This window comes from Rana temporaria, chromosome 2 (genome assembly GCF_905171775.1).
Source record: "Rana temporaria chromosome 2, aRanTem1.1, whole genome shotgun sequence".
NCBI lineage: Eukaryota > Metazoa > Chordata > Amphibia > Anura > Ranidae > Rana > Rana temporaria.
The window spans coordinates 480,556,676-480,569,637 of NC_053490.1; positions in this window are offsets into that span (position 1 = coordinate 480,556,676).

Genomic DNA, 12,962 nt, shown 5'->3' on the forward strand with positions numbered 1-12,962 from the left:
AAAGAGTTATCTTAAACTCAATGGAGCGAAAACAGAACTTCTCCTGTTTCACGCCAAGCGTATGAATCAACCTGCAACAACTTGGTCCCCCCCGCCCATTTTGGGCAAAATCATCACCCCTAGCGCCAAAGTCAAAAGTCTCGGAGTCATCTTCGACTCCTACATGACAATGGATGCACAAATAGGGTCAGTAGTCAGCGGATCTCACCATCTACTGCGCCTACTACGCAGACTTACTCCTTTCATTCCCAAAGAAGACATAGCAGTCGTGGTGGGAGCAATTGTAAACTCCAGACTGGATTATGCAAATGCCCTTTACCTCGGACTCCCCAAGTACCAAATCGCTCGTCTGCAAGTCGTTCAAAATACGGCCGCCAGACTAGTGACTGGGAAAAAACCATGGGAATCAATCTCACCTTCCCTGAGATCCCTTCATTGGCTGCCAGTAAAGGACAGAATTGTTTTTAAAGCACTCTGTCTAACCCATAGATGTATCTATGGGAATGCTCCCCATTATCTATGCGAAAAAATAAAAGCTCACAACTCCAATCGCGTTCTGCGATCCACCAACCAAAATCTACTCCAGATACCGAAAGCCAATTACAAGTCCAAAGGAGAAAGAAGATTCGCGGTCCAAGGTCCCAGACTATGGAACGCTTTACCAACCAGCATTCGGTTGGAGGAAAATCACTTAGCATTCAAGAAAAAGCTCAAGACGCATCTCTTTTGATATCAAAAGAGACAGGAACAACAAGCGCCCAGAGGCGATTAAGTTCGCATGTGCCGCGCTATATAAGTTTTCATTCATTCATACATGCACATACACACATACATGCACATACATGCATGCACATTCACACACATACATACACACACACACATAAACACACATACAGTAGACAGATAGCATTTTAAAAAATGGCAATGCTTTACCTCACCTCTTCCTGCCAGGTACTGCACTGTAGGGGGAGACAAAGAGCACAGCCCACACTGTGCTTTCAATTTAGGTCAAATCAGTGGGAAGAGCTCCACGCACAGTGCCGATTACAGTTCGGCTGAGGATCAGGGAGCCTGGTCTCAGTTGCCTTTGAAGCTCTCCTACCAAGGTATACAGCGACCCCTATACTTCCACGACTGCCTCACCTGACTTAAAAGTTTGTGACAATTTAAAAAAAATGCTTAAAAGAGATTGCTGTTCTATATTGATGATAGAAAAAGAAAAATGTGACCAATAACTTTAATGTGAAAAAGATAGCTCCTTCAATCTACCACCTTTAGACACAGATGTAGAGTGCTAGTTTGTGAAATCAGACCCTGCTATGAAGTATAAGTTGGCAGACAGTTCATTTCAGAGAGTTCGTTCTCTACAGAGCACTACAACCCCTTGGCAAAAACCCTGACTTCCGTGGAAAAGGGAGGTAAGCATGCCTTCCAAGTTCCAATGATGCAATAGTGCTCTTGGTTGTGAAGCCAATTACCAGACTGGAACACTGTCACATTTATGGAACATCTAAAAGAGTGACTTTTACAAAGTCTTGTTTACAAAGTAACATCTTTTGGTTTAGATGCACTCTACAGTGGGGACCACTGTACCTTAAAGTGATTGTAAAGGATAATTTAAAAAAAATAATAGCAAACATGTCATACTTACCTCCACTGTGCAGCTCGTTTTGCATAGAGTGGCCCTGAACATCCTTTTCTGGGGTCCCTTGGTGGCTCTCGTGGCTCCTGCCCGCATTAGATAACCCCCTCGGAAAAGTGCTCTCCCAGGGGGTTACCTTGCGGGCACGCTCCCGAGTCCAGCATTTGCGTCCATAGACACAAATACTCGACCCTGCCCCCCCAGTGCCCACATCATTGGATTTGATTGAAGGCAGCGGGAGCCAATAGCTGTGCTGCTATCAAGCTATCCAATCAAGAGGAGGGACCCCGTGGAAAAAAGGACAGCGCGTCCCCGCCGAGGAGAAGAAGGGGCTCAGGTGAGTTAAATGGGGGGGCTGGGGGGCCAGTGACTGGCAGGTGTTTTTTCACCTTAATGCATAGGATGTATTAAGGTGAAAAAAACACAAGCCTTTACAACCCCTTTAACTCCTTAAGGTTTAGCGGAAATCAAAAACATAAAAATGATCACAGGCTCATATATTACAGTTATTATAAGGGGTCCGTAGTGTTAATTCTTCAGGAGAAATCTTCCTGTGTATATATAAAATATATGACAGCACAGAGGTAGGCTTTGATGCCATACTGCCACATATAGAGTATGTGCAAGAAATGCCTTTTACAGGCAGTACTCGGGTTACAAACAAGATAGGGTCTGTAGGTTTGTTCTTAAATTTATTTGTATGTAAGTTGGAACAGGTACATTTTTTAAGTCTAACCCGGCCAAAAAAAGTTTGGGTTGTTGTGGAAACAAGGATTGGTGATAAAGATTTCTTCTCAATTCCTGTTGTCTCCCTCCATTTGTATGAGTCGTATGTAAGTCTGATGTTTGTAACTTGGGTACTGTCTGTTTAGTGTATCTAAACCCAAATGACAAAAATATTATATATTGTAGCCTTTCAGTACATCTATACAGTTATAGAGATTACACCTGTAGTGCATAAGACTGAAGAGGCAGAGCAATTCTGGTTGATTTAAGAACACTCAGATAAAGATAAGTTAAGTGACCTTTAACACCACTGTAAAGTGGAAAGCATTATTAACTTACTGATTGCTTTTATGTGTTGTCTTAAATTTATATTTAAAGATACTGTATATTGCACAATACTAGGGGAGAGAGGAAATAATAAAGGTGGGGGCATTATAATATTACATACATTTGCAACTGGAATATGTGAAAAGATATTCCAATATTTTCAGGTAAGAAGTGTGAGAATTACTTAATGTGCCAATATTTTTTTATAAATAAACTATAACAATGAAAATAAAGCAGACACCTACATACCCCAGAATATATTATTACATTATAAAGCCTTTAGAGCACCAAAGTAACTCTGAACCCCTCATAGTTAAATTATGTAAATCCTGACTCAAGTAGAGAAAGTCATGTTCCAGGACAACCATGCTGCACCTGTGGATGTCTGTCACTCTGTCACGGGTTCTTTACCTTTTTATAATTATAAAATCCATTCAAAATAATTGTCACCATCACCAGTCCACCATTAGCACCAGTATAGCTTCAAAAGTTCTTAATATAATCTTTTTACATAATGCAGTATATTCTTTTAAGGGTTAGGTAAAAAGTGAAATTATGTGCAGCGCTCAAAACATGGAAATTCATATGTATACAGACTAATGTACTAACGTGCAATGACCACAAAAACTAATAATAATGAAAATAAGATGTGAAATTCACACCCAAATCAAAGTCCATGTGCCATCATACAAAAGTTGTTTTAAAACATAAACATAGCAGTCAATAAATAAATGGTGAAAATAAATTACGTGACATCAATGTTGAGGTGAGGACACAGACAATAGAACCACCACCGGTTAGCGAGGAGGCTTACCAGAGTGAGAGGACCCAAACAGGCATATATGCTTAGTGAGTCAACAAGGCTTATGGTGCAACCACCAAAATATTGAACCTCCACGTCTGGGTTCCAGATCAAGTTGTAAGGCAATCCAATAGGTCAAGAGATGTCACCAAGAAACAGTCTTCAGAAGCAGCCAACTTGTCAGACCAAATCCTCTCAAGTGTTCAAAAATAACATGACCAAAATAGAAAATACTCCTCAGTGTGAATCCGTATAAGTGTAAAATTTATGAAAAGAAAATTGGAAACGCTCACATTTAGAAAGTGGATCAAGCGCTTAAAATTGAAGTTTGTGGGTAACGCAATGATATCAGCAGGGCTCGGCCCTGACGCGTTTAGTCTAAAGAGACATCATCTGGGGTCCTGAGGGTCGTGGGGCGGTGTCCTGGGTTATGGGACTTTATTGAAAAGAAAATATGACAATCACTTTGTTTACTTTTCATATAGATCACTAAAAGCAGAAATGCTGAAACCGGGTCCTAATTGATTTATTATATTGATTTATTGTATATAAAAATAGCATACTATAATTACACAAGCTATGTAAAACTAGTGAGATTTTTTCTGTTGATTTTGTGAAATTAGAAAATGGGATCAAGATAAAATTACCGACAATGGGGTTGATTTACTAAAATGGGGGAGTACAAAATCTGGCAGAGCTGTGCATGGTAGTCAATCAGTTTTTAACTTCAGCTTGTTTAATTAAAGTGACATTAAACCATCAGGTTTTTTTTAACAAAAATAACAAACATGTTACACTTACCTGCTCTGTGCAGCCCCTATCCTCTTTTTAGGGGGTCCCCCACAGGCGCAACAGGCCCCTCCTCTTTGCCACTTTCCATGGGGGCACCCCTGCATGCTCACTCCCGTCGGCCAGTCTGCGTCTACTGACATAAACCGAGCGACTTGGCCCTGTCCCCCACTCCCTTGCCACAGCATTTGATTGAAAGCAGTGGTAGCCAATGGCTGCCGCTGCTAAAAATCTGCCCAATGAGGAGGGAGACAGCTGCTGCTCTAGTGCACAATGCTGGAGAAGATCAGGCTCAGGTAATAATAATGGGGGCTGGGGGGCTCCTGCAGCACAGGAGGTTTTTTATCTTAATGCATAGAATGCATTATGGTAAAATAAACTTGTGGCTTTAGAACCACTTTAAGCTTTGACCAAAAAAAAATCTGGAGGCTGATTGGTTTCTATGCAGAGCTGGATTTTTTTGTAAATAAACCTCAACGTTACTAGCATGTGATCTGATACATGAAATCTATTTTTGCACTTTGATTTAAAGTTCAGTAATGCAAAGAATCCTGTTTCAATTGTTTTGCAATTATAGAGAGATTCAGTCCAATACTGCCATCATTTAGTTCCCAGACCCCAAGGGGTAAATTTGCCCACAGTTAAGAACCCTTGCTCCAGGGGATGTGTGGGCCAAGTTTGATTTTTTTTTCTGGGATATTATCTAAACATACAGTATATCCTGATACTGTAGCTGGCGTCTTTTATTGTGGTTATTAAAATAATATTATTTCAAATTTTTCCACAAAACAAGAAATAGAATCATGTGCAGCCCTTAAAAGTTGTTCATGGTCCACTAAGTTCCCTAAAATGTGTATGCATATCCATCACTTCACTTCACAGACCCCATTTGGTTAGACGTTCACCCGTCAAACAATCAGTGAAAAATCTATGGGTACCTGTCACAGAAGTGTCAGAATGTTCAGGTCAGCTTGCATAACTAGATTCCTGCACAAGCACCTGTGCATTGCCATGTATCTTAGCTTAGATGTGTGCGTGTTCATGCTCATAGTTCCATCAAGCAGCATATTTAAAGATAAATCCTGACAGTCCTCAGTGCTGAAAGGTCTTTAGATGTATACCTGACCTGTTATTAGAGATATTGAAATCTGTTCCTGATTCTTAATCCACTAGTGACTCTTAGGCCCCGTACTCACGACCAAACATGTCTGCTGAAACTGGTCCGCAGACCAGTTTCAGCAGACATGTCTGGCCGTGTGTTGGCCCGAGCGGACCATTTTCGGGCGGATCGGACAGGTTTCCAGCGGACAACTGTTTCCTGGACTTGCTTTAAAACAGTCCGCTGGAAACCTGTCCGCCCGGACATGTACGGTCGTCTGTACAGAACTACCGTACATGTCCTGCCGCCCGCCATCCCTCGCATGCGTCGAATGACTTTGACGCATGCGTGGAAGCATTTTAAAGGCGGGCCGCCCACGTCGCCGCGTCATTGTCGCGGCGGCACCGCGTCATCGACGCGGCGACACCGCGGACACGCCCCGCGTATTGTTTACGCGCGGACTTGTGTTCGATGGTGTGTATAGCCATCGAACAGAAGTCCCCGGGCAGTCCCCGGCCAGACATGTCCGATGGAAACGGTCTGCAGACCGTTTTCATCGGACATGTCCTGCCGTGAGTACAAGGCCTTAGTTGTGTGCTAATCTGCTCCTGTACTGATCTCAACAGTTTTTCGCCAACTACATCTTCCACTTTATGCTCTGGAATATACTGCCCACCCATTGCTGATATCAGCTTGTTCCTGACAGACTTCCATCAGTGATATTAATTTTTCTGTCATTTCATACTACACAATGACAGTGCTTTTAAAGTCCAGTGCCATCAGCACTATACACTGGCATTTGTGCCACTACTTCACCCCCACTCTTCCTGTCCTCCTGCTAAAAGACATTTGGATTGGAGCAGTGAGAGAGTCCTCATCATCTTGAGATTCCCATCCAGTGATGTGACAGGAGGCAACCAAAGACCAGACCGGACTAAGTAAATCATTTTTTGTCTTGGTCTTAATGTCTGTTCTCTTCCAATCCCCTCTACATCAGCACTCAGACTGCACAAGAGAGAGGGGCAGCACTGCACTGCACATTATTCTAAAATTCCAACATTTATATATAGGAGAGCCCCCACACTTAGAACTAGGTTGGTACACAATATATTGGAACACCCAGTAAGAAAACAACCTCCTTTGTTGGAAAGGGGTTTTATATCCATAAAGTATGTCTCCCTTCTGGGACAGTTAACAATAATTTAAGAACAATTGAATTCTCATAAAATAAGATGCATATAACTTATGCAAGTAAAGATTTCATGTCATGTGATACCACCCATGTGTCCTACATGCTGGATTGCCCATTTGCACTCCAGTATGTAGGTAGCACAACAGAAAATTATCTGTCAGAATTGGGGGAATATATTATTAAAATAAAAATGGGTTCACCAAATATGTGTGTATGTTGCCATTTTAAAGAATTTCACAAATAAAACCCTATATAGTATAAATAGGGTTACGAACCACTGGAGAGGTTCAAATATAAAACTGCAGATCTCAAGAAATAAAACAAAATGGACCTATTAATTGGAAACCCTGTGGGATTAAAAATAAGGATATACAACAGATTAAATTGTTTTATAGCTAATGACTAATTGTTTTTCGTGTTCAACATTTTTATTGAAAGAAATGTGCAAAGAACAGAAACATAATACAACTTATAAAATGCAAAAATATACACTCCAATTACAATAGAGACGTTGTATTTTCCATAAGATGTGATTCAATTATGGACTAACAACAATAGTTAAGCATTAACGGGAACATATGCTGGTAGTAAGTCGTAAGGAAGTCTTATGAACAATCCCCAGACCATCTGGGAGAAAATTTGCATTTACGATCCTGATGCAGGTGCGTAGAGCGAAAAAAGACTCAAGAACCAAGAAAGAATACATATGGAGAAAGGGGCAAATAATGGGGAGAAGGGGTACCCCTAACCATCCCTGAAGATTTTTTGAGAGATGAAATGCACTGAAAAGGAACAAGACACTGTGATGGCATCCCACACTAGTGGAGTGCACACATACACTATAGCAGGAGAAGCTGGCAGTGCGCAGCACCTATAAATTATGAGCGTTTGGTTCATGAGTGCTAGGCCAAACACTTTACTAGTAAGTAGATCTGATAAATAAATGGTTTTACACAATGAAGACTAGGCAGTGGAGTCCTCCCGACGTGTTTCGTGGTCAAAGCACATCGTCTTTACCCCAGACGATGTGCTTTGACCACGAAACGTGTCGGGAGGACTCCACTGCTGCTCCATTTACATGCATGAGCTCTTTAAACTTCAGCCAAATGTAAGTTTGATAGCTGTGAATAAATATTCAATTTTAATCTATCAAACGGAATTACGCTATGTGGCCACTCTTCTATCTTTTCTATATACACCATTAATACACTGAGCAAACCAGTTTGTGGATTCCATCACAAGTACAGTTTCCAGCTTGTTCCTATATACTCATCCCATTGAAGGATTCTTTGACCGGTTTGGCATATGATTCCTGCCAAGGATCGTTCATGACATCCGTCATACAAAGCTTTGTCTGACCCTCAGTGGCATATGTCATTGTCGGTCAATGAGTTCCGGTAAGCCTGCATTTTTCTCGGTGGTGGGATTGTCACACTGAAGAAGTCACGCATTTGCATCTATTCACTCACTCACCTGATCCAATTTTTTGATGATGATGAACTTTTTTTATTACTCATTTGTTCACTACAGTTTTGTGTTTTATTATTGATCATTAGGTGCAGAGATCACCTGCATCACGTGCCACCAAGGCACATTCTCTATTTCTCTTAATAGAAGGACTCATATATGATTTATGCACATTTATTCATTATCGTTATATGTGTTATAATTTTACATTGTATGGTATTTGATTTTCGTCACTGCTAGTCACTTTAAGCGCTATACTTATATATTCCTGGGTGATGTATGAAGGTCTAGCAACAGGGTGAACATGGTGGATGTTAGTAACTAGTAGCAACCATTCGCTACACTTGTTTAACTACAGTACAGCAAATTCAGATCACCAAACTGACTGTGCTTTCTTGCAGGGCTGTGTAAATCCCAAGACTGAATAGAGAGAAATGCAACTGATGAATTAGCTTGTGTACACGTTTTTCAACTAATATATCTGGTAAAATAGTTAATGTACACATGTTTTAACTATTTATTTAGCTGTGTCTCTGGAGTTTTAACTTTTGCTGAGAAAAATAAATCCTCCCAGGGTGATGCACATTTCAAGGATTTTAACAAAGTTTGTAGTGAATTTCTACCAAAATAGCTATCAAAATAGCTGCTTGTTTCACTGTATCCTTTGCAGACTAATTATGAATGGGAGAGCCTGGTTCATTATAATCATCTGATGCACTCTTAGTGTTCTGATGAGAAAAGCTGTGGTGTCTGCATCCCTAGGGTATTTAACCTTGTAGAGTATCTCACCAAACTAGTACAAACCAAAATAATAGGGTAGCACTAGTTTAAATTTTCACAAAATCGCAAAAAAGTAACAGCAAAGGTATGATCCCAACAGTATTCTCACCAGCACTAACAATACTGCACTTCTGGAATTGATGTGCTACGTAATGATCAAATCTCTGCCCCAACGCATTTTGTCACCATGACACATTACTTTTTCAGAGGAATCCCCTGTTACTTATATGCAATTTTATGGAAAATGTGCGTATATTTTTATATTGTGGGTTGAATAAAATTTTAAAATGGTGAAGCACTTTGTAGCATTCATCTTCTCTTTGAGCTATATGGCAGAAGGAGCGAAGGAGACTGGAGATGCCACTTGCTGGAGAGTTGTAGAGTTCATATTAAATAATCTGGAGTGTCCAAAAGAGAAGAGGAGGTAAAAGGTGCAGGAAGAAAAAGGAACCTATTCAAAGGAGACATATGGCAGTTATAACCTTACATTATATGGGCGTCATAAAAAAAAGGTGAGTGCACACTGGTGGTGGTGTTTTCACAAAAAGTATAGCATGCTCGGGTTGTATATCCACTTTAACCCTGTAAGATTTGGCTACCCAATGATACTGTATCTCACAACACTAAAACTTCTATTGTTGGGGAAGCCTCAAATTTGACCTGACAAACTTCTGGAAAAATAGGTGAGCCATTCACACAGCAGGAAGTGACATTTCTGGAGGCATTCTCCAAAATACCAGAATGACTCCAGGTTGCATTTTACAGAAAATGACAGTGGCTACAGACTGAAAAGGTAAGGCAATTTTAATAACATAATAATATAGCAATTGTGTTGCCTGTATTCTTTTTCTTTTACTATTTGCTATATTTTTTCAATAAAGTGTAGTCATCATTTAAAGAAAACATGATTTTTCCTTTAGGGCAAAACTGCAGGTTTATGTTAACCCTCCATCCTTCTCAAATTATACTAAGGCCCCATTCATACCTCAGCATTTTGTAGTATGAAGCTCGAAGCTCCAAAATGCTAGAGGCCAAACACCTGAAGCTCCAAAAGTTCTGGGACTTTTTCTGTAGCTTGAATCTGGCAGAATTGAGCATTTTTGGCATGTTTTTATTCCCATAGAAATTCATGGAAATGCCTGTTATTGTGTTCATTTGCACATTTTGTTGGACATTTTAGCCTGATTTTCTGCTTAAATTAAAAAACTAAAAACATAAAATATCAATAGAATATGAATAAATAAATAAATGTAAAATAAATACACAAATTAGTACAAATTATCATAAATAAATAAAATAAATGAATAACGTTTAATAATTCATAAACAATACTGAACCCCTATTCATAAACAAATATTACATAAATTATTATTATTATTATTAACATTATTATTAATAATAATACAATAATAATAAATAAATCTGAAAATGAATAATAATACAAATAATGTATTTATTTAATTTGTGTTAGGGTAAGAGTGTTTTGTTTTGTATAACTTTTTTAAGGGTTAGGGGTTAAAGTTAGGGGTTAATTATTTATTTATTATTACCTAGTATTCATTTATTGAATTCATTTATGATTATCTTATATATTTGTGTATTTATTTTACATGTATTTATTCATTTATTATTAGTAGTGGTAGTAATAGTAATATAAGAAGTAGTAGTAGTAGTAGTAGTAGTAGTAGTAGTAGTAGTAGTATTAACACCCTAACAAAATGGCCAGGCTGGATACAGTATGCACATGACATGGGCTAAGGACAAGAGAAATGGAATGGGAAAGCTGGGGGCGTAACAGACCCATGAGGTCCCCAGTGTAGTCGCATATGGTTTTAGCTACGGAAGAATAAGGAGCTAGAACGTGAACCTTGACCAGACCAGAGTGTTTTTTTTTTATCTCCCCTTACTCTTTCTTATTATTACTACCTCACGAATCTCCTCTGGAGTCTCTTTTTACAGCTTTGATAGTGTGGAGTAGGATGCCTGCATTTAATGTGGACATAGGGATGGAAGGGAGGGGTAGGGGGGGGGGAGTAATAGAAATGGGGCAATATAAGAGAGGAGGGATTTGAAGTAGAATTAGGATAGAGGTTGAACACTGTCACCAAGAGGATATTGTGTGTTTTTTTTTATTTATGTTTCCTTAACCATTACTATATGGGAGGGGGGATTATGGAGATGGGCATGTCACTTAAAGTGGGAGGGGAAGTAGGTCAGAAGGACTGTTAGAAGGTAAACACGGGGGACGATATTTCCATTATAAGGTATAAATAGATATCTTTAACACCATGGCCATTAGTGGCCTCCTACGAGGTTGTGGTGGAGGGGGGGAAGGACAAATAAATCACATGGATGTAGGCAAGGGGATTCTCCCCCCTTCTTTTTGGATATTTTATCCACACTTTAGTTTTTTTGTTTTTTCCTTTCTAAATTTGCGCGGTGTAATTCCAGTTTTTTTTAAATGGGCCATGAGGGCCGACACATATAATCACAGGCGATCAATAGTCAAATACGAGGCACAATTTTAATTAATTATTATTTTTTATTTTTTTTAACCAATATTTCAATAAGTGCTGAATCCTTTTTTTTATTATTATCACCTAAAAAGATTAGACACAATGGCCATTAGTGGCCTCCTTGGAAGAAGGATGGGGGGTCTTTATTTTTCTTCTCTCTTTTCACACAAAAAGATCAGTCACAGTGGCCACTAGAGGCCTCTTTGATAATAGGATGGTGGAGGTTTCTTTCCCTCCCCCCCCCCTTTCTCTCCCTCTCTCTTGTCCTTTTCCTTTTCTCTTGGGGTATAGGGTGTAGGGTCAGAACAGACATACTCCACCATAGCTAGGGGAGATGTGGAGGAGGGTAGGTGAATCTTAATTTATCCCTTTTTAAATTTTTTCTTTAAATTTCTTTTTTGTTTAATTTTTGTTTTTTTTGTTTTGTTCGTTTGTTTTGAGAGGGGGGGGGGCAGAATAATCGATAATGTTTTTGATAAGACAATTCTGTCTAGTTTTTCTCCTGCAATGTATGGTTGTTTATTATGTAAATTATGGAACATAAGAAAGTATAATGTTGTATGGAATGTTGTTGTTAATAATAATAAAAAATTTTGATTAAAAAAAAAAAACACCCTAACAAAACAAAACAAAAAATAACCTTAACCTCAAATCATAACGCTAACCCCAACTCCTAACCTTTAACTCTAACCCATTACCCTAACGGATTTATGATAAATGAATAATAAAAATAAAAAAAATAATAAAAGCTAATGGAAAAGAAAAAAAAGTTTAAATACCTAGCAACAAATGATAAAACAGATGAGTCTTATGTTTTTTTGTCTAGCTAAGGGTAGACACCAAAGTAGACGCACCTCATCCCGAAATTTAATTAGAAAAAAGAAGAGGGAGAAATGGGACTATAGCGGTGCTAGATTATGTGATACCATAACAATGGAAGACTCAAATACAATTTGAAAAACAAATACAAAAAGATTTATGTTTAATTATACAAAATTAACAAGAAATAGAGCGATAACACAATAGCGGTCATTCACAATCAAGTGGTTCTGAGTAGTGGTTGCATTAAAGATTTAGTTGTAGGTTGAGTAGACATAAGTTATCCCGACATTTTTCGCCTTTAGGTTTCATTAGGAGATGTATGCATCAACCATGAACAGAGAAGGCAACTATACGAATATGAAAAGAAACAAGAGAAATTATAATATAAAAATGACACATATAAATTTATATTTATTTTGGGGATTTCCCTGTTGACAGGTACACCAATGAGAGAAGGACTTACCACCAAGGGCCCTAGTGCCCCTATGCAGAAAGAAAATGCCACAGGGGCTTGGGAAAGGGAGAATGCCACCAAACCGGCAGGAGCCAACACAATCTCGGGCAACTATGCGACCACAGTGAGCGCTCTAATGACCTGGCCACCAAAGAAAAATAAAAATAATCAAAAATGTAATTAAGGAGTGCCACTGAGAAAGACTTATTAACATACGCAAAGAACAGCAACCATAAAAAGGGTTGCATAGAAAATATTCATATATAAATTACAAAGATCTCAATCAGAGGTACTTCAAGATTCAAGATTCGGAATATAGCAGAAAAGGGGGCGCCTGTATATAGAG